We start from the raw sequence: 26,317 nt of genomic DNA on the forward strand, positions 1-26,317 counted from the left end.
GAATCTCTTTCACATACTATGTCATTGCTCATTTTGTACTTCATTTTAAGATTCATGGATTTAAACCAATCATATATTTTTGTGAACAGTACATTGCACGCACATTTACATCATAGATATATTTAAATTAAATAATACATTTGTTTATATGATCACAAATTTTATGTAGAGACATGTGGGTGGATCATTTTTTGCGCGCTCCTCGGATGGTTGGACATGAGACACATTAAATTGGCTCTTTATAAAAATAAATAGGACTCAAAATAAAATTATTTTAGATTATATTACGTGCGTGGCACGTGCATCTTTATCTCCACTACTAATAAAAGAGCAAACATAAACTTTCTTACATACACCCCGCTAATTGCCCACAGACCAAACATCACCACATTATCAGGCCCACATCTCTCAAACTGACATACAGGACCGGTGTGCACTTACGAATTAACATTGACGGACCATGCTTCACCAATCACCAACAGAGGAAAATAGGAATCCCACGTCCCCACCCCGCTAATCACGTAAGTTTCAATCCCAAAACTTAAAAAATGATTACCGCGGATCTCCTGTCCAGAACAGCAACCGCCCGTCTGCCTTGCCTGGCCACCGCGCCATACGCTGCCCAGCAGCTCGCCGCCTGCCTTGCCTGGCCACCGCGCCATACGCTGACCAGCAGCCCAACGTCTCCCTGCACGGCAACCTCGCAATCTTGCACAGCCCGTCTTCTCCCTCCTCGGCGACCTTGAATACTTGCACAGCAACGTCGACTCCAAGGTGACCTCGCAAGCCTGCATCGCTCCTCCTTCATCTCCCCACTGGCGACAAATTGGATTGGATTCTCAAGTACCTGCCAGTCCCATCTAATCATTGAGGTATCAAACGCCCTGAAAATTTGATTCGTGCTACAAGCCATAACTATATTTGGGATTAGTATCACAAAGTAGAAACAATAACTGATCATCACGAACCTTCTGATGGATGTCTTCAACCTCACCCATGTCCTCAATCTCCATCCCCTGGTACGGATCTAGCTACAACAACATTCTGGATTGCCATGCCTAACATCAACCTTTAACACCCTATCAGTTCAGAAACAATTGATTTCAATGGTAAATTGCAAAAGAAAAATACTCATGCTCCAGCCTATAAAAATGATTAATGTCAGCACTGTTTGCATGATAAATTTAAAATGTTTCGGATAGATATAAATATATCATTGGACAGGTTTGTAATTCTTCTAATGACAAACACTCTTCTAATATAGCACATTGGATTACTTACAGACATCCACGGTATGCCATCTTCCAATCGAGCGGAGGATCGCACTCCGTTTTAGGATATAAGCAACACCCACTCCTTGGGTAACTATCACCACCGTATTGCACCGTATTGTTTCTTTTACGATAATAATGAACACTGCTATTTGCGAGGTGCTAACTTTCTCTATGTATCTATACAGACCCTAAAGAATTGAAGAGGCGGAGGGATAGAGAATACTATGCCCGAAATAAAGATGAAATTCAGAAAAGACGTCGTCAAGTCCGTGAAAATAAACAGGCTTCAACATCACTTCCAAATGACATGCAAAATGTGCAGCATACATCCCCAAGTAATGATGACCTGATACTACATGCTTACATGTCGTATAATTTGCGGTTACATCATACTATCATGATTTCCATGGTGATTAAATATGACACATGTTCATACAGTTCAATCTCATGATATTACGACGTCTGCTGCTCTCACTGGGAAGTGTACTACAATTGAGGACATCAGCAACACCCACTGCTCACGTATTTCTCAAAAATACTGCCTATTACACAGGTAAATGATGTGACACTTATTGTAACACCCCAAATTTCAAAATAAAGAGGAAAGGAATTTCCTTTTTCCAAAAATGAGAACCTACAAAAACTTTTCTTAAATAGAGTGCTATGCTTAGTACTCATACCTTTTACTTGTGCTTTTTGCCCTGATGAGTGTTATTATGCTTATGTGATAAACCCTAAAACCCTGAAGTGATCAAGTGAAGATCACAAACCAAATAAAACTAAAAGAGAAAGAAATCAAATAAGAAAAACCCTAAACCCTAACCTTCTCAAAAATCATTTGGATCTATTTTGAGAAACTTAAATTAAAGAAAAAGCCATATGTGGGCCGATAGCCTTAATATGTAAATATTGAACCCTACCTTTTCTTATTTTGCTAAATGGTGGTGAACCATTGCAAAACTTATTAAACCCTAAACTACATCCCTCTTGTCATCAATCTTTGAGAAATAAAATAAAAAGGAAAGATCTTATTTAAGAAAGAGGCATATATGCCTATGGCTATTTTGTAAAACTTTACCTTAGGCCTTTCTACTTTATTTAGAGGATTGGAAAACCTTCTTAAACCTTATCTAGTACTTCTCCAACCCAATCCAAAATGAAACCAAAGATTGTAAAAAAGAAAGTAATAATGCCATAGAGGCATATGAGAGCAAAATATCAAATTTGTGAAATTGAGGATCTTGACCCTAAGACTTCTAGTAAATGGTTGGATCACCCCTATATACCATTTCAACTCTCAACAACATCAATTGGGTCAAGCCTAGTCAAATTAAAAATCAAATGCCACATATGCATAGAGGCATATGTGACACCTAGCCATCTTCATCAATTCTTGTCCTATGCACTTCCACTTTGACCAAATGGTGTGAAACCATCTCTAAACCTAATCTAACCCTAAATTGACCCTCAACCTTGCTCAAGTAAAGTAAGGGGAGCACATTACAAGAATAAGAAATTTTGACATGTCACCTCTCATGCATTATGGCCAATTTTACAAATCTTTGAGCAAGACCATTTGAAATGGTTTCAATGGTTTGAACCTTTCACCTAACTCAATCTAACACCAAATAAACCTCACGCTTGTCAAAATGAAGCAAAGAGAAATAAAAGAATAAAAGTGAGAAAATCACAAAACCCTCACATATGGCTTATGCCATTTTTATAAATTTTGACCCTAGACCATTTTGATCTTCACCATTAGTTGAATAATGTTACGAAACACTTATTACAACTATTGGAATCAAAGAAACCCAATTCAAATGTTTTTCAAACTCAATTGGGGATTGATACGTCTTCGACGTATCGATAATTTCTTATGTTCCATGCCACATTATTGATGTTATCTACATGTTTTATGCACAATTTATGTCATATTCGTGCATTTTCTGGAACGAACCTATTAACAAGATGCCGAAGTGCCAGTTGCTGTTTTCTGCTGTTTTTGGTTTCAGAAATCCTAGTAACGAAATATTCTCGGAATTGGACGAAATCAACGCCCAGGGTCCTATTTTGCCACGAAGCTTCCAGAAGTCCGAAGAGGAGACGAAGTGGGGCCACGAGGTGGCCACACCCTAGGGCGGCGCGGCCCCCCCCTTGGCCGCGCGGCCCTGTGGTGTGGGGCCCTCGTGCCCCCTCCTAACTTGCCCTTCCGCCTACTTAAAGCCTCCGTCGCGAAACCCCCAGTACCGAGAGCCACGATACGGAAAACCTTCCAGAGACGCCGCCATCGCCGATCCCATCTCGGGGGATCCAGGAGATCACCTTCGGCACCCTGCCGGAGAGGGGAATCATCTCCCGGAGGACCCTACGCCGCCATGGTCGCCTCCGGAGTGATGTGTGAGTAGTCTACCCCTGGACTATGGGTCCATAGCAGTAGCTAGATGGTTGTCTTCTCCCCATTGTGCTTCATTGTCGGATCTTGTGAGCTGCCTAACATGATCAAGATCATCTATCTGTAATTCTATATGTTGCGTTTGTTGGGATCCGATGAATAGAGAATACTTGTTATGTTGATTATCAAAGTTATGTCTATGTGTTGTTTATGATCTTGCATGCTCTCCGTTATTAGTAGATGCTCTAGCCAAGTTGATGCTAGTAACTCCAAGAGGGAGTATTTATGCTCGATAGTGGGTTCATGTCTCCGTGAATCTGGAGGGGTGACAAGAACCTCTAAGGTTATGGATGTGCTGTTGCCACTAGGGATAAAACATTGGTGCTACGTTCAAGGATGTAGTCACTAATTACATTACGCGCAATACTTAATGCAATTGTCTGTTGTTAGCAACTTAATACTGGAGGGGGTTCGGATGATAACCTGAAGGTGGACTTTTTAGGCATAGATGCATGTTGGATAGCGGTCTATGTACTTTGTCGTAATGCCCAATTAAATCTCACTATACTCATCATAATATGTATGTGCATGGTCATGCCCTCTTTATTTGTCAATTGCCCAACTGTAATTTGTTCACCCAACATGCTGTTTATCTTATGGGAGAGACACCTCTAGTGAACTGTGGACCCCGGTCCAATTCTCTATACTGAAATACAATCTCTTGCAATCTTTGTTCTCTCTTGTTTCTGCAAACAATCATCTTCTACACAATACGGTTAATCCTTTGTTACAGCAAGCTGGGTGAGATTGACAACCTCACCGTTTCGTTGGGGCAAAGTACTTTGGTTGTGTTGTGCGAGTTCCACGTTGGCGCGGAATCCCTGGTGTTGCGCCGCACTACATCCCGCCGCCATCAACCTTCAACGTGCTTCTTGGCTCCTCCTGGTTCGATAAACCTTGGTTTCTTCTCGAGGAAAACTTGCTGTGCGCATCATACCTTCCTCTTGGGGTTCCCAACGAACGTGTGAGTTACACGCCATCAAGCTCTTTTTCTGGCGCCGTTGCCGGGGAGATCAAGACACGCTGCAAGGGGAGTCTCCACTTCTCAATCTCTTTACTTTGTTTTTGTCTTGCTTAGTTTTATTTACTACTTTGTTTGCTGCACTAAATCAAAATACAAAAAAATTAGTTGCTAGTTTTACTTTATTTGCTATCTTGTTTGCTATATCAAAAACACAAAAAAATTAGTTACTTGCATTTACTTTATCTAGTTTGCTTTATTTACTGTTGCTAAAATGGCCAACCCTGAAAATACTAAGTTGTGTGACTTCACAACCACAAATAATAATGATTTCCTATGCACACCTATTGCTCCACCTGCTACTACAGCAGAATTCTTTGAAATTAAACCTGCTTTATCAATCTTGTTATGCGAGAGCAATTTTCCTGTTAGTTCTGATGATGTCACGCCCATCTTAATAATTTTGTTGAACTATGTGAAATGCAAAAATATAAAGATGTAGATGGTGACATTATAAAATTAAAATTGTTCCCTTTCTCATTAAGAGGAAGAGCTAAAGATTGGTTGCTATCTCTGCCTAAGAATAGTATTGATTCATGGACTAAATGCAAGGATGCTTTTATTGGTAGATATTATCCCCCTGCTAAAATTATATCTTTGAGGAGTAGCATAATGAATTTTAAACAATTAGATACTGAACATGTTGCACAAGCTTGGGAAAGAATGAAATCTCTGGTTAAAATTGCCCAACCCATGGACTGACTACTTGGATGATCATCCAAACCTTCTATGCAGGACTAAATTTTTCTTCGCGGAATTTATTGGATTCAAATTTCTTTGGAGGTACCTTTATGTCCATCACTCTTGGTGAAGCAACAAAGCTTCTTGATAATATGATGATCAACTACTCTGAATGGCACACGGAAAGAGCTCCACAAGGTAAGAAGGTAAATTCTGTCGAAGAAACTTCTTCCTTGAGTGATAAGATTGATGCTATTATGTCTATGCTTGTGGATGATAGGACTAATATTGATCCTAATAATGTTCCGTTAGCTTCATTGGTTGCACAAGAAGAACATGTTGATGTAAACTTCATTAAAAATAATAATTTCAACAACAATGCTTACCGGAACAATTCTAGTAACAACTATAGGCCATATCCTTATAATAATGGTAACGGTTATGCTAATTCTTATGGGAATTCTTACAACAATAATAGGAGTTCACCCCCTGGACTTGAAGCTATGCTTAAAGAATTTATTAGTACACAAACTGCTTTTAACAAATCTGTTGAAGAAAAGCTTGGGAAAATTGATATACTTGCTTCTAAAGTCGATAGTCTTGTCTTGATGTTGATCTTTTGAAATCGAAAGTTATGCCTAATAGGGATATTGAAAATAAAATTGTTACTACAGCAAATGCCATCCAAGTTAGAATTAATGAGAATATAAGATTAATGGCTGAACTGCGTGCTAGGTGGGATAGAGAAGAAAATGAAAAACTAGCTAAAGAGAAGAATGTAGCTAAAGTTTGGACTATTACCACCACTAGTAATGCTAATGCTACACATGTTGCTGCACCTCCTACTATTAATAATAAAAGAATTGGTGTTAGCAATGTTTCCACTTCTAATGTAAAGCGCGAGAAACTGCTGAATCGCTAAAATCACTAAACTGCTCGTGATAAAGTCGCTGAAATTTTTTCCAACATTGGGGATGATGATCCCATTGCTTTAGATTATAATGGTTTGAATTTTGATGATTGCCACATCTCTGAAGTTATAAAGTTCTTACAAAAACTTGCTAAAAGTCCTAATGCTAGTGCTATAAATTTGGCTTTCACGCAACATATTACAAATGCTCTCATAAAAGCTAGAGAAGAGAAACTAGAGCGCGAAGCCTCTATTCCTAAAAAGCTAGAGGATGGTTGGGAGCCCATAATTAAGATGAAGGTTAAAGATTTTGATTGTAATGCTCTATGTGATCTTGGTGCAACTATTTCCGTTATGCCTAAGAAAATTTACGATATGCTTGACTTGCCACCGCTGAAAAATTGTTATTTGGATGTTAATCTTGCTGATCATTCTACAAAGAAACCTTTGGGGAAAGTTGATAATGTTCGCATTACCGTTAACAATAACCTTGTCCCCGTTGATTTTGTTGTCTTGGATATTGAATGCAATGCATCTTGTCCCATTATATTGGGAAGACCTTTTCTTCGAACTGTTGGTGCTATCATTGATATGAAGGAAGGTAATATTAAATATCAATTTCCTCTCAAGAAAGGTATGGAACATTTCCCTAGAAAGAGAATGAAGTTACCTTTTGATTCTATTATGAGAACGAATTATGATGTTGACACTTCGTCTCTTGATAATACTTGACACACACTTTCTGCGCCTAGCTGAAAGGCGTTAAAGAAAAGCGCTTATGGGAGACAACCCATGTTTTTACCTACAGTACTTTGTTTTTATTTTGTGTCTTGGAAGTTGTTTACTACTGTAGCAACCTCTCCTTATCTTAGTTTAGTGTTTTGTTGTGCCAAGTAAAGTCGTTGATAGTAAAGTTCATACTAGATTTGGATTACTGCGCAGAAACAGATTTCTTTGCTGTCACGAATCTGGGCTGTTTTCCCTGTAGGTAACTCAGAAAATTATGCCAATTTACGTGAGTGATCCTCAGATATGTACGCAACTTTCATTCAATTTGAGCATTTTCATTTGAGCAAGTCTGGTGCCTCGATAAAATTCGTCAATACGAACTGTTCTGTTTTGACAGATTCTGCCTTTTATTTCGCATTGCCTCTTTTGCTATGTTGGATGAATTTCTTTGATCCATTAATGTACAGTAGCTTTATGCAATGTCCAGAAGTGTTAAGAATGATTGTGTCACCTCTGAACATGTTAATTTTTATTGTCGCTAACCCTCTAATGAGTTGTTCTAAGTTTGGTGTGGAGGAAGTTTTCAAGGATCAAGAGAGGAGTATGATGCAACATGATCAAGGAGAGTGAAAGCTCTAAGCTTGGGGATGCCCCGGTGGTTCACCCCTGCATATATCAAGAAGACTCAAGCGTCTAAGGTTGGGGATGCCCAAGGCATCCCCTTCTTCATCGATAACATTATCAGGTTCCTCCCCTGAAACTATATTTTTATTCCATCACATCTTATGTGCTTTGCTTGGAGCGTCGGTTTGTTTTTGTTTTTTGTTTTGTTTGAATAAAATGGATCTTAGCATTCACTTTATGGGAGAGAGACATGCTCCGCTGTAGCATATGGACAAGTATGTCCTTAGTTTCTACTCATAGTATTCATGGCGAAGTTTCTTCTTCGTTAAATTGTTATATGGTTGGAATGGGAAAATGATACATGTAGTAATTTGCTATAATGTCTTGGGTAATGTGATACTTGGCAATTGTTGTGCTCATGTTTAAGCTCTTGCATCATATGCTTTGCACCCATTAATGAAGAAATACATAGAGCATGCTAAAATTTGGTTTGCATATTTGGTTTCTCTAAGGTCTAGATAATTTCTAGTATTGAGTTTGAACAACAAGGAAGACGGTGTAGAGTCTTATAATGTTTTCAATATGTCTTTTATGTGAGTTTTGTTGCACCGGTTCATCCTTGTGTTTGTTTCAAATAAGCCTTGCTAGCCTAAACCTTGTATCGAGAGGGAATACTTCTCATACATCCAAAATACTTGAGCCAACCACTATGCCATTTGTGTCCACCATACCTACCTACTACATGGTATTTTCCGCCATTCCAAAGTAAATTGCTTGAGTGCTACCTTTAAAATTCCATCATTCACCTTTGCAATATATAGCTCATGGGACAAATAGCTTAAAAACTATTGTGGTATTGAATATGTAATTATGCACTTTATCTCTTATTAAGTTGCTTGTTGTGCGATAACCATGTTCACTGGGGACGCCATCAACTACTCTTTGTTGAATTTCATGTGAGTTGCTATGCATGTTCGTCTTGTCTGAAGTAAGAGCGACCTACCACCTTATGGTTAAGCATGCATATTGTTAGAGAAGAACATTGGGCCGCTAACTAAAGCCATGATCCATGGTGGAAGTTTCAGTTTTGGACATATATCCTCAATCTCAAATAAGAAAATTATTAATTGTTGTTACATGCTTATGCATAAAAGAGGAGTCCATTATCTGTTGTCTATGTTGTCCCGGTATGGATGTCTAAGTTGAGAATAATCAATAGCGAGAAATCCAATGCGAGCTTTCTCCTTAGACCTTTGTACAAAGCGGCATAGAGGTACCCCTTTGGGACACTTGGTTAAAACATGTGCATTGTGATGATCCGGTAGTCCAAGCTAATTAGGACAAGGTGCGGGCACTATTAGTATACTATGCATGAGGCTTGCAACTTGTAAGATATAATTTACATGATACATATGCTTTATTACTACCGTTGACAAAATTGTTTCATGTTTTCAAAATCAAAGCTCTAGCACAAATATAGCAATCGATGCTTTTCCTCTATGGAGGACAATTCTTTTACTTTCAATGTTGAGTCAGTTCACCTATTTCTCTCCACCTCAAGAAGCAAACACTTGTGTGAACTGTGCATTGATTCCTACATACTTGCTTATTGCACTTATTATATTACTCTATGTTGACAATATCCATGAGATATACATGTTATAAGTTGAAAGCAACCGCTGAAACTTAATCTTCTTTTGTGTTGCTTCAATGCTTTTACTATGAATTATTGCTTTATGAGTTAACTCTTATGCAAGACTTATTGATGCTTGTCTTGAAGTGCTATTCATGAAAAGTCTTTGCTATATGATTCACTTGTTTACTCATGTCATATACATTGTTTTGATCGCTGCATTCACTACATATGCTTTACAAATAGTATGATCAAGGTTATGATGGCATGTCACTCCAGAAATTATCTGTGTTATCGCTTTACCTCGCTGGACGAGCGTAACTAAGCTTGGGGATGCTTGATACGTCTCCGACGTATCGATAATTTCTTATGTTCCATGCCACATTATTGATGTTATCTACATGTTTTATGCACACTTTATGTCATATTCGTGCATTTTCTCGGAACTAACCTATTAACAAGATGCCGAAGTGCCGATTCTTTGTCAAGTCATTGCTTTTGGTTTCGTAAATCCTAGTAACGAAATATTCTCGGAATTGGACGAAATCAACGCCCAGGGTCCTATTTTGCCACGAAGCTTCCGTGGTCCGAAGAGGAGACGAAGTGGGGCCACGAGGTGGCCACACCCTAGGGCGGCGCGGCCCCCCCCCCCTTGGCCGCGCGGCCCTGTGGTGTGGGGCCCTCGTGCCCCCTCCTGACTTGCCCTTCCGCCTACTTAAAGCCTCCGTCGCGAAACCCCCAGCACCGAGAGCCACGATACGGAAAACCTTCCAGAGACACCGCCATCGCCGATCCCATCTCGGGGGATCCAGGAGATCGCCTCCGGCACCCTGCCGGAGAGGGGAATCATCTCCCGGAGGACCCTACGCCGCCATGGTCGCCTCCGGAGTGATGTGTGAGTAGTCTACCCCTGGACTATGGGTCCATAGCAGTAGCTAGATGGTTGTCTTCTCCCCATTGTGCTTCATTGTCGGATCTTGTGAGCTGCCTAACATGATCAAGATCATCTATCTGTAATTCTATATGTTGCGTTTGTTGGGATCCGATGAATAGAGAATACTTGTTATGTTGATTATCAAAGTTATGTCTATGTGTTGTTTATGATCTTGCATGCTCTCCGTTATTAGTAGATGCTCTGGCCAAGTTGATGCTAGTAACTCCAAGAGGGAGTATTTATGCTCGATAGTGGGTTCATGTCTCCGTGAATCTGGAGGGGTGACAAGAACCTCTAAGGTTATGGATGTGCTGTTGCCACTAGCGATAAAACATTGGTGCTATGTTCAAGGATGTAGTCACTAATTATATTACGCGCAATACTTAATGCAATTGTCTGTTGTTAGCAACTTAATACTGGAGGGGGTTCGGATGATAACCTGAAGGTGGACTTTTTAGGCATAGATGCATGCTGGATAGCGGTCTATGTACTTTGTCGTAATGCCCAATTAAATCTCACTATACTCATCATAATATGTATGTGCATGGTCATGCCCTCTTTATTTGTCAATTGCCCAACTGTAATTTGTTCACCCAACATGCTGTTTATCTTATGGGAGAGACACCTCTAGTGAACTGTGGACCCCGGTCCAATTCTCTATACTGAAATACAATCTACTGCAATACTGTTCTACTGTTTTCTGCAAACAATAATCTTCTACACAATACGGTTAATCCTTTGTTACAGCAAGCCGGTGAGATTGACAACCTCACTGTTTCGTTGGGGCAAAGTACTTTGGTTGTGTTGTGCAGGTTCCACGTTGGCGCCGGAATCCCTGGTGTTGCGCCGCACTACATCCCGCCGCCATCAACCTTCAACGTGCTTCTTGGCTCCTCCTGGTTCGATAAACCTTGGTTTCTTTCTGAGGGAAAACTTGCTACTGTGCGCATCATACCTTCCTCTTGGGGTTCCCAACGAACGTGTGAGTTACACGCCATCAGGGATCACATGTGATATTGGTCAAATCTGCCATTAATAGCCTGATCACTACTTTGAGCCCTTGCCATTCAATTTTCTCAAACTAACTCTTGCTAACTCTTTGCACCATTTCAAAGTCAACATCAAGGTGAACATTTTTTGTAAAGACCCCCTGGCCAAAATCATTTTTGATCATTTGCTATGCTCATCCAAAGTTGGCACTTTTTATTATGGGGAACAATCTCCACTTAGCCATTTTTGCTTTTCTTTAAATTTGAAAATTCCACCACCACACATAGTTGTCTCTGATCTTTGGCAACTCAACTAAACCCACCATTTTCCAATTTAGTAACCATGTGCACTTAACCAAATTTGGACAAAATTTGTGAAATACAAATAGGGAACTATTTGCCACTATTTAGAATAGTGACTCTACCCTCAACCTTAATGCTCCTAACTACTCTACCCTGTCCCCTTGTCCCCTCTCCTCATCACACCACCACAGAAACCCTAAAGGAGCAAGCATAGCTTGCATGTACATGGCCATGCCGGCCATGTTCTTCCTCCCCTTCTCCCCTTCGACTAACCCTCTGGCCACCTTGTCCTCTGGCTCCACCTCACCTCCCTAGACCTCCCTAGCCATGCCCCTGTCGAGGTGAACGATGACAGCGGCCGAAACGCACGCGCCCAGATCAGCCCAGGGCCATGCCGAGGGCGTCGTGCGCGCGCCACGGACACCCACAGAGCACGCGTCGCCCCATCCCTCTGCGCCTCCCCTGGACCACCGCGGAGCACGTTGAGCTTCGCCGTCGCCGCGCCAACCCACCAGACACGGTCCCGTGTCCTCGCGCTGCCTGTCGCCGTCGACCAGCTCGCCATTTTCCCGCGCCCGTGCCGCCAGTACTCGTCATCGCTCTCGCTCAGCAGCCTGTCCCCCACCTCGCTCTCTAGCTCGCTAGCACCGCCTCGACCACACCTAGCCGTCGCCTACCTCGCACCCCCATCACCCTGCCCCTGCGCGCCTCAGAACGCCGTCGCCATCGTCGACCTTCCCCGCACCCTCGGCCTCTCCTCGCTGCTATATAAGGAGCACCCCTCCCTTCAAATTGAGCACGCCTCTCGACTCCCCTCTCCTCCCTGAGTAGCCTAGCCACCTCGCCTCGCCGCATTGCCCACCAGAGCCGCCCAATTGCTACCTCACCGCCGCTCTCCGTCGCCGAAGCTCGCCGGAGAAGGAGGCCGCCCCAGGAAACGCCACTACTACCAGGAGGTTCCTCATCGTCGACAACTCCGTCCTGCGCCGCCGCTGACCCTCGCCGGAGTCCCAGCTCGCCGTCGACCCCCTACCTCCGCCGTGCCAGCGCCTCCCTCGCATCATCGATGACGACGACTCTCCGCCGTCAGATCTGCTTCTGATCCAACGCCTCTCAGCCCCCGTACCGATTCGGTGAGTTTCACCCACTGACGGGTGGGTCCCCCTGTCAGCTGGCCCGCTGCGCTGGACGCACTGCTGGGCCGGCCCAACTCTGCCCCCTGGCTTTTTCAAATCCTTGGGCCCGTTTAATTTCCCGCCGGCCCATTTTTTTAAAAATCTGGTTAGATAAATTGGGTATAAATTTAAATACTGAACCTGTTTTAGAAATTGAATAGTTTCAAATCTACTGAACCAAAATTGATGAATTTTATACCGTTGGAAAGCTAGTGAAATTATCTATCAAATGCCACTCGTCCCATCTCAAAACTATTGGTAGAATTAATCTGACAAAAAGAACAAGTCAGGGACTTTTGCACATTCAAATAATTCTTAAAAATCAACCAAAATAGATATTGAGTTGATTCCAACTCCAATAGCTCACATTTGACTTACACTAATTGTTTATGCAAGAAAATGGTGTGGTCACTTTGCATGATCATGCCCTAGTTTAAGTAATGGATAATATGGCTAGTTTAACTAGTGGATATTGTCCAAAACTATTAAGTAATTCTTATGAAGTCTTATACTTCATTTAAACTTTGTCTCAAATGAATTCATGTGAAGTTTGGACCCCTGGTCCAAACTCTCTTATATGAAGTACTTAGAGATTTAAAGCCTATGTAGTGTTATTAAATGGTATGAGGTACTTTACCTCATTTAAATCAATTTCTCAAATACTGATGATGAATGGTTGACTTGAGTCAACATGATTTCATGTATGATTGTTTGAGAAATAAAACCTTAAGAAGATTTCAATGAGAGAAAAGTATTTCTCAAACACTATATGGAAACTGTCATTTACATATGTAAGGAGAGGAAATTATTTTTCCTCAAGCAACACAACCAATGCACCCTAATTGTAGTAATTGGGAGAATAGAATAGTTGGTGTGAATGCAAGTGATGTTAGAATAGCCAATGAATTGTTGATGAGGTTAAATCACCTCAATGGTAGTTGTTAACCTAGTTACAACTATGTGTTAAATCATATGAGAGGTTTTCCTCTCATTTAAATCTTGTTCTCAAGTAATTCAACATGAGGTAGTGACCATGGTCTATATAAGCTCATATTGAGTTATTTGGTGACATTAAGTCACTACCATGTTAGTATTAAATTGCATGAGGTATGGAACCTCATTTAAATCATTTTCTTAAAGGATGAGTATGAAGAGGTTGACTTTGGTCAACCTAGGTCATATATTGTTCATGAGAGGAATTAAATCCTAATAAGATAATGAGAGGAAATTATTTTCTCTAAGTAACTAAAAGTAACACCTAAGTTAGTATGAGAGGAAATTATTTTTCTGGAAAAAGAAAAACACTTTCACCAACTTAATAGTAAGGTGTGATGCTAGTTTAAGTTGGGTACATCATGGGTGTGCTTAGTTTAGTATGTAAGTTTGGTATGATGATTGTGTACCCCGCATTCGTATTTTAGACGCTAGTACCGGAGACCATCAGGAAGAGGAGGACTTCTACAAAGAGGAAGGAGAAGAGAACTTGGACCCTCACTTCAACCAAGGCAAGCCAATACCAATGCAAGTTATAATGTTGCAAGCTGATATTATTGCAAGCTATTACCAATGCAAGCTAATATTCTTGCAAAGTGCAAAGCCCCCTTGGGGCAAGGCACCATGAATCTTACCTTTTCTTATATAAGCCTATCCCAAGTTTATACTTTACAAGTTTTTACTTGTTTTCTCAATAAGTTGCTTTTATATTTAACTTTGGTCAAAGTAAAGAAGTTTACTAGAGTAGTAAAGTTAGCAAGCTTTTACAAATGCAAGCTAGATTGATGCAAACCATTTTGGTTGCAAGATAATACTCTTGCAAAGTGCAAAGCTTTCTATGAGCAAGGCATTCCCCTATTTTACTTTATGCTTATGATCCTATTTCCCAGATTTACCGTACAAGCTTTATTTACTTTTGTTTTATCAAAGTACCTTTTTGATTCATGATTCACTTGGTTAGTTGGGAATTAGTACAAGAGTATCAAAGTTAGCCTAGAAGCAAAACAAAGTACTTAGCACCCCATCATACTTAGATGCTAGTGCTAAATTAAAGATGACTAGTCTAGATGGGAACAAGTGTGTGTGAAATGACTTTGAAAACCTTGGAATGATGAGTCATTCTATTGAAAGATTTTGAAGGTGAATATGACTGGTGAATGACTTGGTGAATTTTACAAAAACACTGATGGTTGGGTTCGGATGCGATACCATTCCAATTTTACAAGTACCCCCACAATACCTGAATCTGGGTAAGGCTTAACTGGAAGTTTGTGTGTCTTAGTATGGGTTCCCTCTAAACAAGCGTCATCGGGGTTATGCCGAAAGCTGCCTCTACCACAACAGAAACGATATGATATGATGCGAAATGAGGTGAATGTCCGGCCCAAGCCCTGTGCAGTTCCAGTGACGCTTGTCTTCACCGGGAGGCCAAGCTCATGGGGAGAGGTGCCTATACTAGGGTATGTAAATGAAAGGTTATGATTGGTAGTTCGCGTCTTTGCGTCACGATAAATCGGGCCGATTACCTGACGAGCTATTGCAATTGTTGTGGCACAAGTGTACAACCTCTGCAGAGTTAAACCTATTCGAATAGCCGCGTCCTCGGTTATGGACAGTTGGAAAGGCCATACTATTCCGTCATCAGAACTTGTCGAAAACTATGAATGGTGAAGGGTGACTTGTGAATTTGAACTTGAAAGGTGACCTTGACTTTGAATCACAACGGAGTTGTGGGAATGACACTAATGTTCCCACTTGAGTTAGTTAGCACATGAAGAGTTGTTTACAAAAATGTTTGTGAACTAAAATTGGCTTTATGCAAAATAAACTAGAGCTTAGCGCCCCTTACTAGAATTGTTAGCACTTACATTAGTATTAGTTTGCGAGTACTTTAAAGTACTCACGGCTGTGTCCCTGGCTATTCAAATGGCCAGACTATGAAGAGGAGCAGAACCATCAAGATGACGACCAGCAGGACGCCTACGACAACTAGGGAATCTTCTGACGTCAGACGTTGGCCTGTGGACTAGCGAGTCCCTTCTACTTTACGCTTCCGCTATGAAACTATGAACTTTGTGTATGTTGATCGATAGATCAACTATTTGTGTAAGATGGATCATGTGATCTCTAATTGTAAGACGACTATGGTATGTAATGAATGATGACTTATGATATTCAACTGTTATGTCTCGCAACAACAATATTCCTGGGATTGCGATGTATGGCATAACAGGCATCTGGACTTAAAAATCCGGGTGTTTACACTTATACAACATATCATATATGCAGGCCCTACAGAACTGAAGATGCAACTAGAGAGGCTCGGGTATTCGCAGAATAGGGACAATATATTAAAGAGACAACATCAATCGTACACTCAAAAAAAATGGATGTGGGTAAAGCCGACAGCAATGGCCATGAAGATGATACACAAACACCTGTGTCCATAACCATTGGTAGTGACATTCAACAATTAGAAAGCGTACCCCTAATTTATTAAGATACTAATATGTTGTATCATATATGCAGATCCTAAAGAGATAAGGAGGCAAAGGGACAAAGAGCGGTATGCACAAAATAGGGATGAAATATTAAAACGGCAACGCCAATCCCGTGAACAGAAAAAAGTTGTTGCTGCCCTCCTCAGCAACGATGGCACTGCTACACACACGCCAGCTACAGCACAATCGGTTGTCACCCAACTACAAAAAGTAGCACGTGCAGGTTATGAAGCATATCAAAAAAAAAGTATGCCTTTTTGCTAGCTTGCATATTGATGCAATAATATGTACTGAAATGGTATCTGCAATGTTGTTGCAGATATATCAATTATGTCAAATTCATGTCAATCACATGTAGCATACGATGATGATGCCAATTGGTTGCACAGGAATGATGTGTATCAGGTGCAACATATTGCTGGACGAAAGAGAGCTGTTGCTATGCCCCATGTCCGTACTACAACGCAAACAATTTCCAACATCATAACGGATGTTGCCCAAGGTATTACCATTCAACGTTGGTACATACGTGGTCTAAATAATAATATAACTATAATCTGCTTTCCTCTAGATCTTACATATGCAATACAATGCAGGGCCCCTCGCACAGCTGTCAGGGATTGAGATACCCCAACTCAGTACAGTTGACAACCTACCTAACCCAGAAAGCACAAATGCTGGTTAGTCCATATGTTTTATTTATAGTGCTAAATAATGGAGGTTCTTTATTTGACCGTAATTCTCTTTCGTACATTCATTCAGGCATAGAGCTTCTAAGTGGCTCCAATCAACCTCATATTTCTCCAAACTAATTATGTTTGACCAATTTATTACCTCCTAGATTGCTTGGGGACGGTGCAACGTGGAGAAGCAGCAGACCATGAGCCTGACGAAGAAGCTAGAATGTTTACTGAAAAAGGTATTTCATTGCTGTATTTTCCACTTTAGCACACTCAAATGCACATTCTAGAATGACCCAGATTTATATAAAAAAAAATCTTTTGTGCTAGATGTTCCTTTTGAATCGTATCAAAATGGAAGTCATCCTTCACGAGCAACACCGAAAGCAAATACTGAGGAATTCATATACCGGAACCTACCTGAAAAGCATCATGTCCTAAGAAAGGTACCGGACTGCCAACACTGTGGGGCATTACGGTTTCCGTATGAGGGACCTGCATTTTGCTGCAGAAAAGGAAGAGTATCAATTGTTACTCCACAGGTTCCAGAAGAGTTGAAACGATTATTCACAAGTCAAGAGGATGATGATGCTAAATATTTTAGAGAGAATATTCGGTATTTCAACTCACACTTCTCATTCACAAGTCTAGGAGTCACCCTTGATCGCCGAGTCAGCACGGCTGCAAGAACTGGCGTATATACATTTCGGGTATCTCAGGGGTTGTACCATGCTCTTGATAATCTGGTGGCAGCTGATAATGGCCCTCGACATTTGCAGCTCTATATTTATGATACAGATGAAAACTTGCTTCACAGGGTTAAGAGGTCTCCAGATCTTAATATAGATGTTATACGAACGATTTTGGAAATACTAGAGCGGAACCCTTATGCACAGGTTTTCAAGAGCCTTGGGTCTGTTCCAAATCTAGATGAATATAGGATCTCAATAAACACAGATATCAAACTGGATCAACGAAGGTACAATGCCCCAACGACTTCTCAGGTGGCAGCGATATGGGTTGAAGGGAGCGACCCACAAAATTACTTTGACAGGAGTGTTGTTGTGCATGGAAAAGGAGACCGTCCCTTGTATATTAGAGCATACTACGGGTGTTACGACCCATTGTCATATCCTCTATTATTCCCACGTGGGGAGACTGGTTGGAATCGTTGGATGCCATTTGTTGCGCCACCTGATGACACGACCCAACATTCAACAGTTGAACAACTAAAACAAGCCTTTGAGTTACCTAGAGGTATGATGTTCATTATTAATTTCTATACTTACACTTATGAATGATACGGATGAAAGCTTATGTTTTCTTCCGTCTAGGAGATGATGACTTGATTAGAGAAGAACAATTTGTGAATTTTGCATCACATGAAGACAATGACACTGATTTACCTTCAGGTATTGGTCACCATTTCTTATTTTAATATTATATTCTTATGTGTCTAATGTTAGAATACTAATGTTGTCAAGCAATATTTAGATGACAACACGATGCAAGAAACAATGTGTAACGAGGCACCGCATGAAGACCATGCCACTAATTTACCTGAAGGTTTGGTCATAATTGCTAACTTTAAATGAGAAGTGTGTCCAAAACAATTTACAAATATATCTGTTGACAAATTTTTAGATGACGAGGATAACCCAGATGAGGATTTTGGTGATAATGAGGAAAATCCAACAAAATCCAGGAAATTTGTTAGTGCGAGGGAGTACTACTGCTTCAAAGTGCGGGTCAGGAAGAAGCTTTTAAACATAATATTGTTCGGGGGGCGCCTTTTCCAACAGTGGGCTGTTGACATGTATATAAAAATTGAGACTATGAGGCTTGACTGGTACTCAAAGCCGGCAAATCAGAAGGTTTTACGTGCTGACCTCTACCAGGTAGCGTGCTTGTGTTACTTATGATGCATAATATAGATGTTGCATGCTTTTCTATAACCTTATATACTTTTATTATAGGGTCTTGTTGACACCGTCGTTGCTGGTGAGTCGCGCGGTGATCGGATTGGCAAGAGAATTGTGCTTCCACGTACATTTCCTGGTGGTGACCGTGACATGCAGCGAAGGTTCCTAGATGCGATGGCAATAGTTCAATACTGTAAACCGGACTATTTTATCACGATGACTTGCAATCCCTATTGGGAGGAGATAACCGAGAAATTGTTTCATGGACAATTGCCACAAGACCGTCCAGACCTTGTGGCAAGAGTATTCAAAGCGAAACAACAAGATTTGATGAACTTGCTGACTAAGGGTAAGCACTTTGGAGAAGTCGCAGCTTATGTACATGTCACTGAGTTTCAGAAATGAGGCCTCCCGCATGAACATATACTTCTAATCATGAAAGCAAAAAACAAGTTAGCGACCGCAGATGACTATGATCGGGTGATATCTGCAGAGATACCTGACAAAGAGAAATACCATGTTCTACATGATTTGGTCATCAAACACATGCTGCACGGACCCTGTGGTGAGTTGAAGAAAAGTTGTCCTTGCATGATTGACGGCCAATGCCGGTTTCATTATCCAAGAGAATTTTGCGCTGCCACACAGCAAGGGAAAGACTCATATCCCATTTATAGAAGAAGGGACAACGGGCGTGGAGTCAGGATCAGAGGAGCAGATTTGGATAACAGATGGGTCGTCCCTTACAACCCCTTTCTGCTTATGCGATACAACTGCCACATTAATGTCGAAGCATGCTCGAGTATCAAGGCAGTCAAGTACTTGTTCAAGTACATCTACAAAGGTCATGACAAAGCATCCTTTGCATGCGAGCAGGATATCATCAATAGTGGTGGAATCATCAATGAAATTCGACAATATAGGGATGCACGCTTTGTATCACCTCCAGATGCAATGTACCGGATTTATGGTTATAAATTATTTGGTGTAAGTCCATCTGTGCTACAACTCCAACTTCATTTGCCAAACATGAATCCAGTCGCATTTAATGCCTGTGAAAATCTGGAAGATGTTGTTGCTCGACCATCTTCTTCCAAGTCCATGCTTACCGAGTACTTTGAGATGAACCGGAAGTTTCCTACAAAGACGGAAATGGTTGTACTGAGAGTTTCTAACATTACGGTATGGATTGCTGGAAATAAAAAATGGCAGAATAGAAGAAATAAGAGATCGCAAATTGGAAGACTTGTGTATGCACACCCTGCTGAAGGAGATAGGTACTACTTGCGTGTGCTCCTAAGTCATGTCCGAGGAGCCACTTCATTTGACGGTTTAAAAACTGTAAATGGCAAGCTATGCAATTCCTTTAGGCAGGCATGTGAGCACTTAGGCCTCATTGAGCACGATAGGACCCTTGATGATTGCATGACAGAGGCAGCCACATTTCAGATGCCTTGTGCCCTAAGAAGGTTGTTTGCGACTATACTTGTATTCTGCGAGGCAACAAAAATCCGACAGATGTGGGACAAACATCTAGCATCAATGTCTGAGGATTACCGTCTTAATCAATCAAATGATGCAACAATAGAGCAGATGGTCCTTAGAGATATCAGGGATATGTTACAATCCATGGGAAAGGATATTACAAGCTTTGGACTTCCAGATCTGGTTGATACCAATAGTTCCTATGAGGCGGAGTATAGGGAGGTAGTAGAGGAGAGGCAAGTAACCGCAGACAAAGAACATCTAGATCTACTTCACAGTTTGAACAGTGAACAGCTGACTGGTTTCAATGATATAATGGATCATGTGACAAACAAAAAAGGCCAGATATTCTTCGTTGATGGTCCAGGAGGCACTGGCAAGACATACTTATACAAGGTATTGCTTGCGAAGGTGCATTCCATGGGCCTAATAGCGATCGCAACTGCTACATCAGGTATAGCGGCGTCGATAATGCCTGGAGGCCGTACTGCGCACTCTAGGTTCAAAATTCCAATCAAGCTCAAAGATAACAGCATGTTTAGTTTCACAAAGCAGAGTGGTACGGCGGAGTTGCTAAAACAGGCGTCCTTGGTAATTTGGGACGAAGTCGCTATGACCAAACGTCAAGCAGTTGAGACACTTGATAGATCGCTCCAAGATATAATGGAATGTCCCTTGCCGTTTGGGGGGAAGGTTGTCATCTTTGGTGGGGATTTCAGACAGGTCCTTCCTGTTGTGACAAGTGGGACAAGAGCACAGATCACGGATGCAACACTTCTGAGATCCTATCTGTGGGAGAAGACACGTAAGATACGCCTCACGCGCAATATGCGGGCACAAGCTGATCCTTGGTTCTCCGAATACCTCTTGAAGATCGGCAATGGAACGGAAGAGACAATTGGTGATGACTATGTGCGTCTCCCTGATGACATTGTGATCAGATATACCGAGGATGAAAAAGCTATAAACACGCTCATCGAAAATGTCTTCCCATCTCTGCATGCCAATGCTAGATCAAGAGAATACATGAGCGCACGTGCAATACTTTCGACCAAGAACGAGCATGTGGATGACCTGAATAACAAGATGATTTCCAGGTTTCCTGGCAAAGAAAGGTTATATCATAGCTTCGACTCAACTGAGGATGACTTGCAGAATAATTACACTATTGACTTTTTGAACTCGATCACACCAAATGGCTTGCCCCCGCATGTTTTGAGATTAAAGGTCAACTGCCGGTCATTCTCGCTCAAAACCTTGACCCTCATAATGGCTCGTGCAATGGAACACGGCTTATGATCGAGCCTTCCAGGATAATGCAATCGACGCCGAGATTGTTGGTGGTCGACATCTTTGGAAAGAGGGTATTCATTCCTAGGATCCCTATGTCGCCCTCGGATGACATCTCACTTCCCTTCAAACTAAAGAGAAAACAATTCCCCGTCCGTCTGAGTTTTGCGATGACCATTAACAAGGCACAGGGTCAGACCATACCAAATGTCGGTATTTACCTTCCCGAGCCTGTATTCTCACATGGACAGCTATATGTTGCATTGTCAAGGGGAGTGTTAAGAAAGACGACACGGATTTTGCCCAAGCCGAACAATGAGGTTGATAAATCCGGGAAAAGCACCAAAAACATTGTCTATCGTGATGTTTTAGAGGGGTGAAGCAGGTGCGTTATTCTAAAGTTTATTTGCATCTATGTTCTTGTATCTACAACAACTTTTAAAAATCCAACATTTTTTTTATTTGCAGATTTTAATGAGGCTGAACCATATAGACCATCTTTACTTTGCTATTGAAAGCTGATTGTTTAATTCGGATGTGAGGTGCGCATGTTCAGTTAATTGATCCGTCTTTTCTCTTCATTTTATAACTAATGCTACTACTATCTATTTATATTATTTTGTATTTTTTTGTTGATCGACTACTTTTTCACCAGGATACGTTGGTGCTTGCTGCTACTGTTGTAATTATCATTGGCTCATACTCGGACTTAGGGAAGATGCTGAACCACAACGTAAAATTGTATTACTGTCATATGTTTGTCAGCCAAAAGATGGCATCAAGTTGTATACACAGTTTAGAACTACGGATCAACATCCATGAAGGGTTATCAATGTTATTAGCTTGAATTTGTTTTTTCCTGTTTTATGTGTTCTAAAAATTTGTACAACCTGATGGCTTGCTTATTATATGCCACCCATTTTCTAGCAATTTGTCAGTAATAATTGGACTGTCTTGCTGGGGTTGGCTCTAAATTACTAACAGGTTTACTAAGAATCTGAGAATGTTTTCAAAAAATATTAACAGTTCATGTAAGTTACCTGCCATCCTGTTTGAAAACAACTTATAATAATCAGCAGGGTTGAAGCTCATAGAAGTCATCGTCTTGCTCTGCATGAATCATGCTTTCATGTCAGAACACTCTGCCTGTCTACCAATGTGGAGAAGCATTAGCTGCTGCTTCTTCCATTACCTCATATGCAATATCAGAGCATAAATGGGCAAGCAACGATTTACCTCAAATTCAAATGCTAGCGAAAGCCAGTCAAGTAAATCCTGGATACATTTTCTTTCTTTGTGCGTTGAAGAGCATCTATGTTTCATATTGCATCAATAGCACTTTTTATCTACACCATTTACAGAGAAAATATGCTCATATCTTGCTGTGGATTTTCACAAAGGGTAGAAACAGTGGGAGCACACAAAATATAACTAACCTTCAGGGTTCCAGAACAGCTTCAGAAGAACCAGAAAAATTGTTGAATCACCTTTGCATCATTTACTAGAAACTGTGTGGCATCCTATCAAATAGATTAGAACCACTTATGAAGATACCACAATGTGCTGATTCACTTATTCAGTTGCTATCAAACGATATTTACTGTAAACAACTGAATCGAGCAGAATTGAGACGAGGGGGACGACGAATTACCAGTGGTGAGCAAGGTGGAGAGGGGAGTCGACCGAGAGGCTTGCGACACGGCCAACCCGCCAGAGCGGGGTGTCAACACCGGCGTCACTTGTCCCTAGGGAGCCGGGAGGACCCAGCCCACGTTGTTGATTCCTCCAACGCGAGCGCGGCAGGGGATGGGCCGGCCGTTCTGGCAGTGGCGGGGAGGTAGTGTATGGGGTGGATATCGCGGCAGCCGTGAGGAGGCAGGGGAAGGAGCGATCTTGGCGTCGGTGGAGGGGAACAAGGGGAGGGACAAGTTCTTGCGCCGGCGGAGGGGAACCAGGGGAGGGGCCCGTCCTTGCGCCGGCGGAGGGGAACCCAGGAGGACGCGGTTCTCGCGCCGGTGGGGAGGGGGCAGGGAGGCAGTGGAGCATCTGGAACTCGTGGCAACGGCGGGGAGGCTGTGGCGGCCGTGGTCCTCGCACCGGCTGCGGGGAGGCTGTGGCGGCCGTGGTCCTCGCACCGGCTGCGGGGAGGCAGTGGTCCTCGCGCCGGCGGCTGAGGGCAGTGGAGCGACCGTCCACGCGCCATCGGCGGGGAGGTAGTGGAGGACTGGAGGGCAAGACAGCCAGAGAGGAGGAAGAAAGAGTGTGTACGGCGAGGACTGAGGAATGTGTCGACAAGGCTGTCGGTGAGTGTTTTCCTCCTTCCCGTAGGACATGTCTTGTCTTCCACTTATTTTCACTTCCACGTGCTGTTGCTGAGATTAAGGATGTACCTCTCCTTTATTTTCTCTTTCACTTGTTACGTGAGCTATCTCTTAAACTTATTTATATACATATCTTCGGTGCTTCTAAATTTCAAGTTTTCATAGATTCATGTGTCTTTATACTTGACAAAAAAGAATCTCTTTCACATACTATGTCATTGCTCATTTTGTACTTCATTTTAAGATTCATGGATTTAAACCAATCATATATTTTTGTGAACAGTACATTGCACGCACATTTACATCATAGATATATTTAAATTAAATAATACATTTGTTTATATGATCACAAATTTTATGTAGAGACATGTGGGTGGATCATTTTTTGCGCGCTCGTCTCCTCAGATGGTTGGACATGAGACACATTAAATTGGCTCTTTATAAAAATAAATAGGACTCAAAATAAAATTATTTTAGATTATATTACGTGCGTGGCACGTGCATCTTTACTAGTCAATGAAAAAAGATCGGCTTTGATAATTTGAACATTAGCGACAAAGAGTGATGACTGGTAATTTCGAGAGCCTTTGATCAAATACAAGTTTTTGCTCAAATGCTCGAGGGCTACTTTGGAAAAAAGAAAAATTCGAGTATAACAAAATAGAAATGGCGAGAGCCTATGATCAAATACAAGCATTTGTTCATAGCCTCGGGGGCTACTCATCGGGAGCGCTGGTCGCGCACCCGATAGATATGAAAAGCTCGAGAAAGAATAACAATATAGCGATAGAAGGTACTAATTTGTTGAGCCTACAACCAAGTACAAGTCCTTGGCTGTAGCCTCGGGGGCTACTCCCATCGGGAACGCTGTTCGCGTGCCCGATGAAATTAAAAAAAAAGTGAGCATATTTCGAGTTATACAAATAACTCTACATATACTCCCATCGGGAAGGCAAAATAAGTCATCCATTGACTCAATAAAATGTGCTATTCCAACAGCCAAAAAAGCACTCGACAATATATTCTCAGAGTGCCAAAGTCGGGAATAATATCTGAATGCCGCAAAACTTTGCGAAGGTAAGACCCCAGATCCATTCTGAGCGGCGTGGCACCGTCTCTGACGTCGGTTTGCTACTTTTTTCCGTATCAACAGATACGAAGAAAAATCCTAACGGACGTATTAGGTACCCGATAAAATATGACTGGGACTCGACAGAATGGTAAGACCTTAAGCGGCACCTGTCGAAGTTAACACCAGTATCCCGAGATCATGTCCAGGGACGTGATCTTGAAGTAGGTTTTTGCGGATTGCCACTAGAGCAGTTAACTAGTACCTGACCCGTCAGATGAACTAGCCCCAACTACCATTATCCCTGTACAATATATAATTGTGTGTCTAAAGATATGCAATAAAATTGACAAAGTTATTGGATGATTGTAAAGTTGGAGATTTTCCCTGATTCTTCGATTCAAGCAAAATCTTGGGGGCTACTGACATAGGCATCCCCAATAGGCCTGCCGAAGATGGTACCCGGGGTTTACTGAAGGCCCACAAGTCGAAGAATATGAAGTTCGGAAGCCCAGTTAGTATTAACGAAAGTTAGAGTTGTATTAGGAAATATAGAGACTTGTAATTTTAAGGGACGGGTTAGAAACCCTCCCGGACTCTGTAACTTGTGTATTACGAATCCCTCGGCTCCGCCTCCTATATAAGGGGGAGTCGAGGGACAAAGAGAGGATCGAATCCATTGTCAACATAACCCTAGTTTCTTAATCGTCGAGTACTTTTCGGCTGAAATCTTCAAGATCTACTTGCCCTCTACTTCCAACGAAACCCTAGTCTACAATACGTAGGCATTGATAAGTTAATACCTTGTCACCAGCAACGTTTGAAAGACCCTGATGACCGGCATCCGGAATGGTTTCAAGGTCGTGCCAGCTACGCTCTTACCAAAGAAGAGAAGGTAATCTTTTTTGAATGCCTGAGCAGTATGAATGTCCCGTCTGGATTCTCGTCGAATATAAAGGGAATAATAAACATGGCGGACAAAAAGTTCCAAAACCTGAAGTCTCACGACTGCCACGTGATTATGACGCAATTGCTTCCGATTGCTTTGAGGGTGCTCCTACCGGAAAATGTTCGAGTAGCCATTGTGAAGCTATGTGCATTCCTCAATGCAATCTCTCAGAAGGTAATCAATCCATAAGATCTACCACGGTTACAGAACGATGTGGTCCAATGTCTTGTCAGTTTCGAGTTGGTGTTCCCGCCATCCTTCTTCAATATTATGACGCACCTCCTGGTTCACCTAGTCGAAGAGATTTCCATTCTCGGTCCTGTATTTCTACACAATATGTTCCCCTTCGAGAGGTTCATGGGAGTATTAAAGAAATATGTTC

General features: G+C 41.7%; 1 non-coding gene across 8 annotated transcripts; it reads right to left on the reverse strand.

The window, feature by feature from the left end:
• Window positions 1-323: 323 nt before the first annotated feature.
• On the reverse strand, window positions 324-23,893 carry LOC127323466 (uncharacterized). Of its 8 annotated transcripts, none has more exons than XR_011752030.1 (8): window positions 23,248-23,893; window positions 23,033-23,116; window positions 22,833-22,942; window positions 22,637-22,706; window positions 17,530-17,680; window positions 17,320-17,404; window positions 969-1,079; window positions 324-847 (listed from the first exon to the last, which is right to left on the reverse strand). It is a non-coding gene; the product is annotated as an uncharacterized protein (transcript). The 8 variants fall into 8 exon arrangements; XR_011752031.1 differs by having other exon boundaries at window positions 324-860; XR_011752034.1 differs by having other exon boundaries at window positions 324-1,069.
• Between the last annotated feature and the right edge of the window lie 2,424 nt (window positions 23,894-26,317).

This window comes from Lolium perenne, chromosome 2 (assembly GCF_019359855.2).
Source record: "Lolium perenne isolate Kyuss_39 chromosome 2, Kyuss_2.0, whole genome shotgun sequence".
NCBI lineage: Eukaryota > Viridiplantae > Streptophyta > Magnoliopsida > Poales > Poaceae > Lolium > Lolium perenne.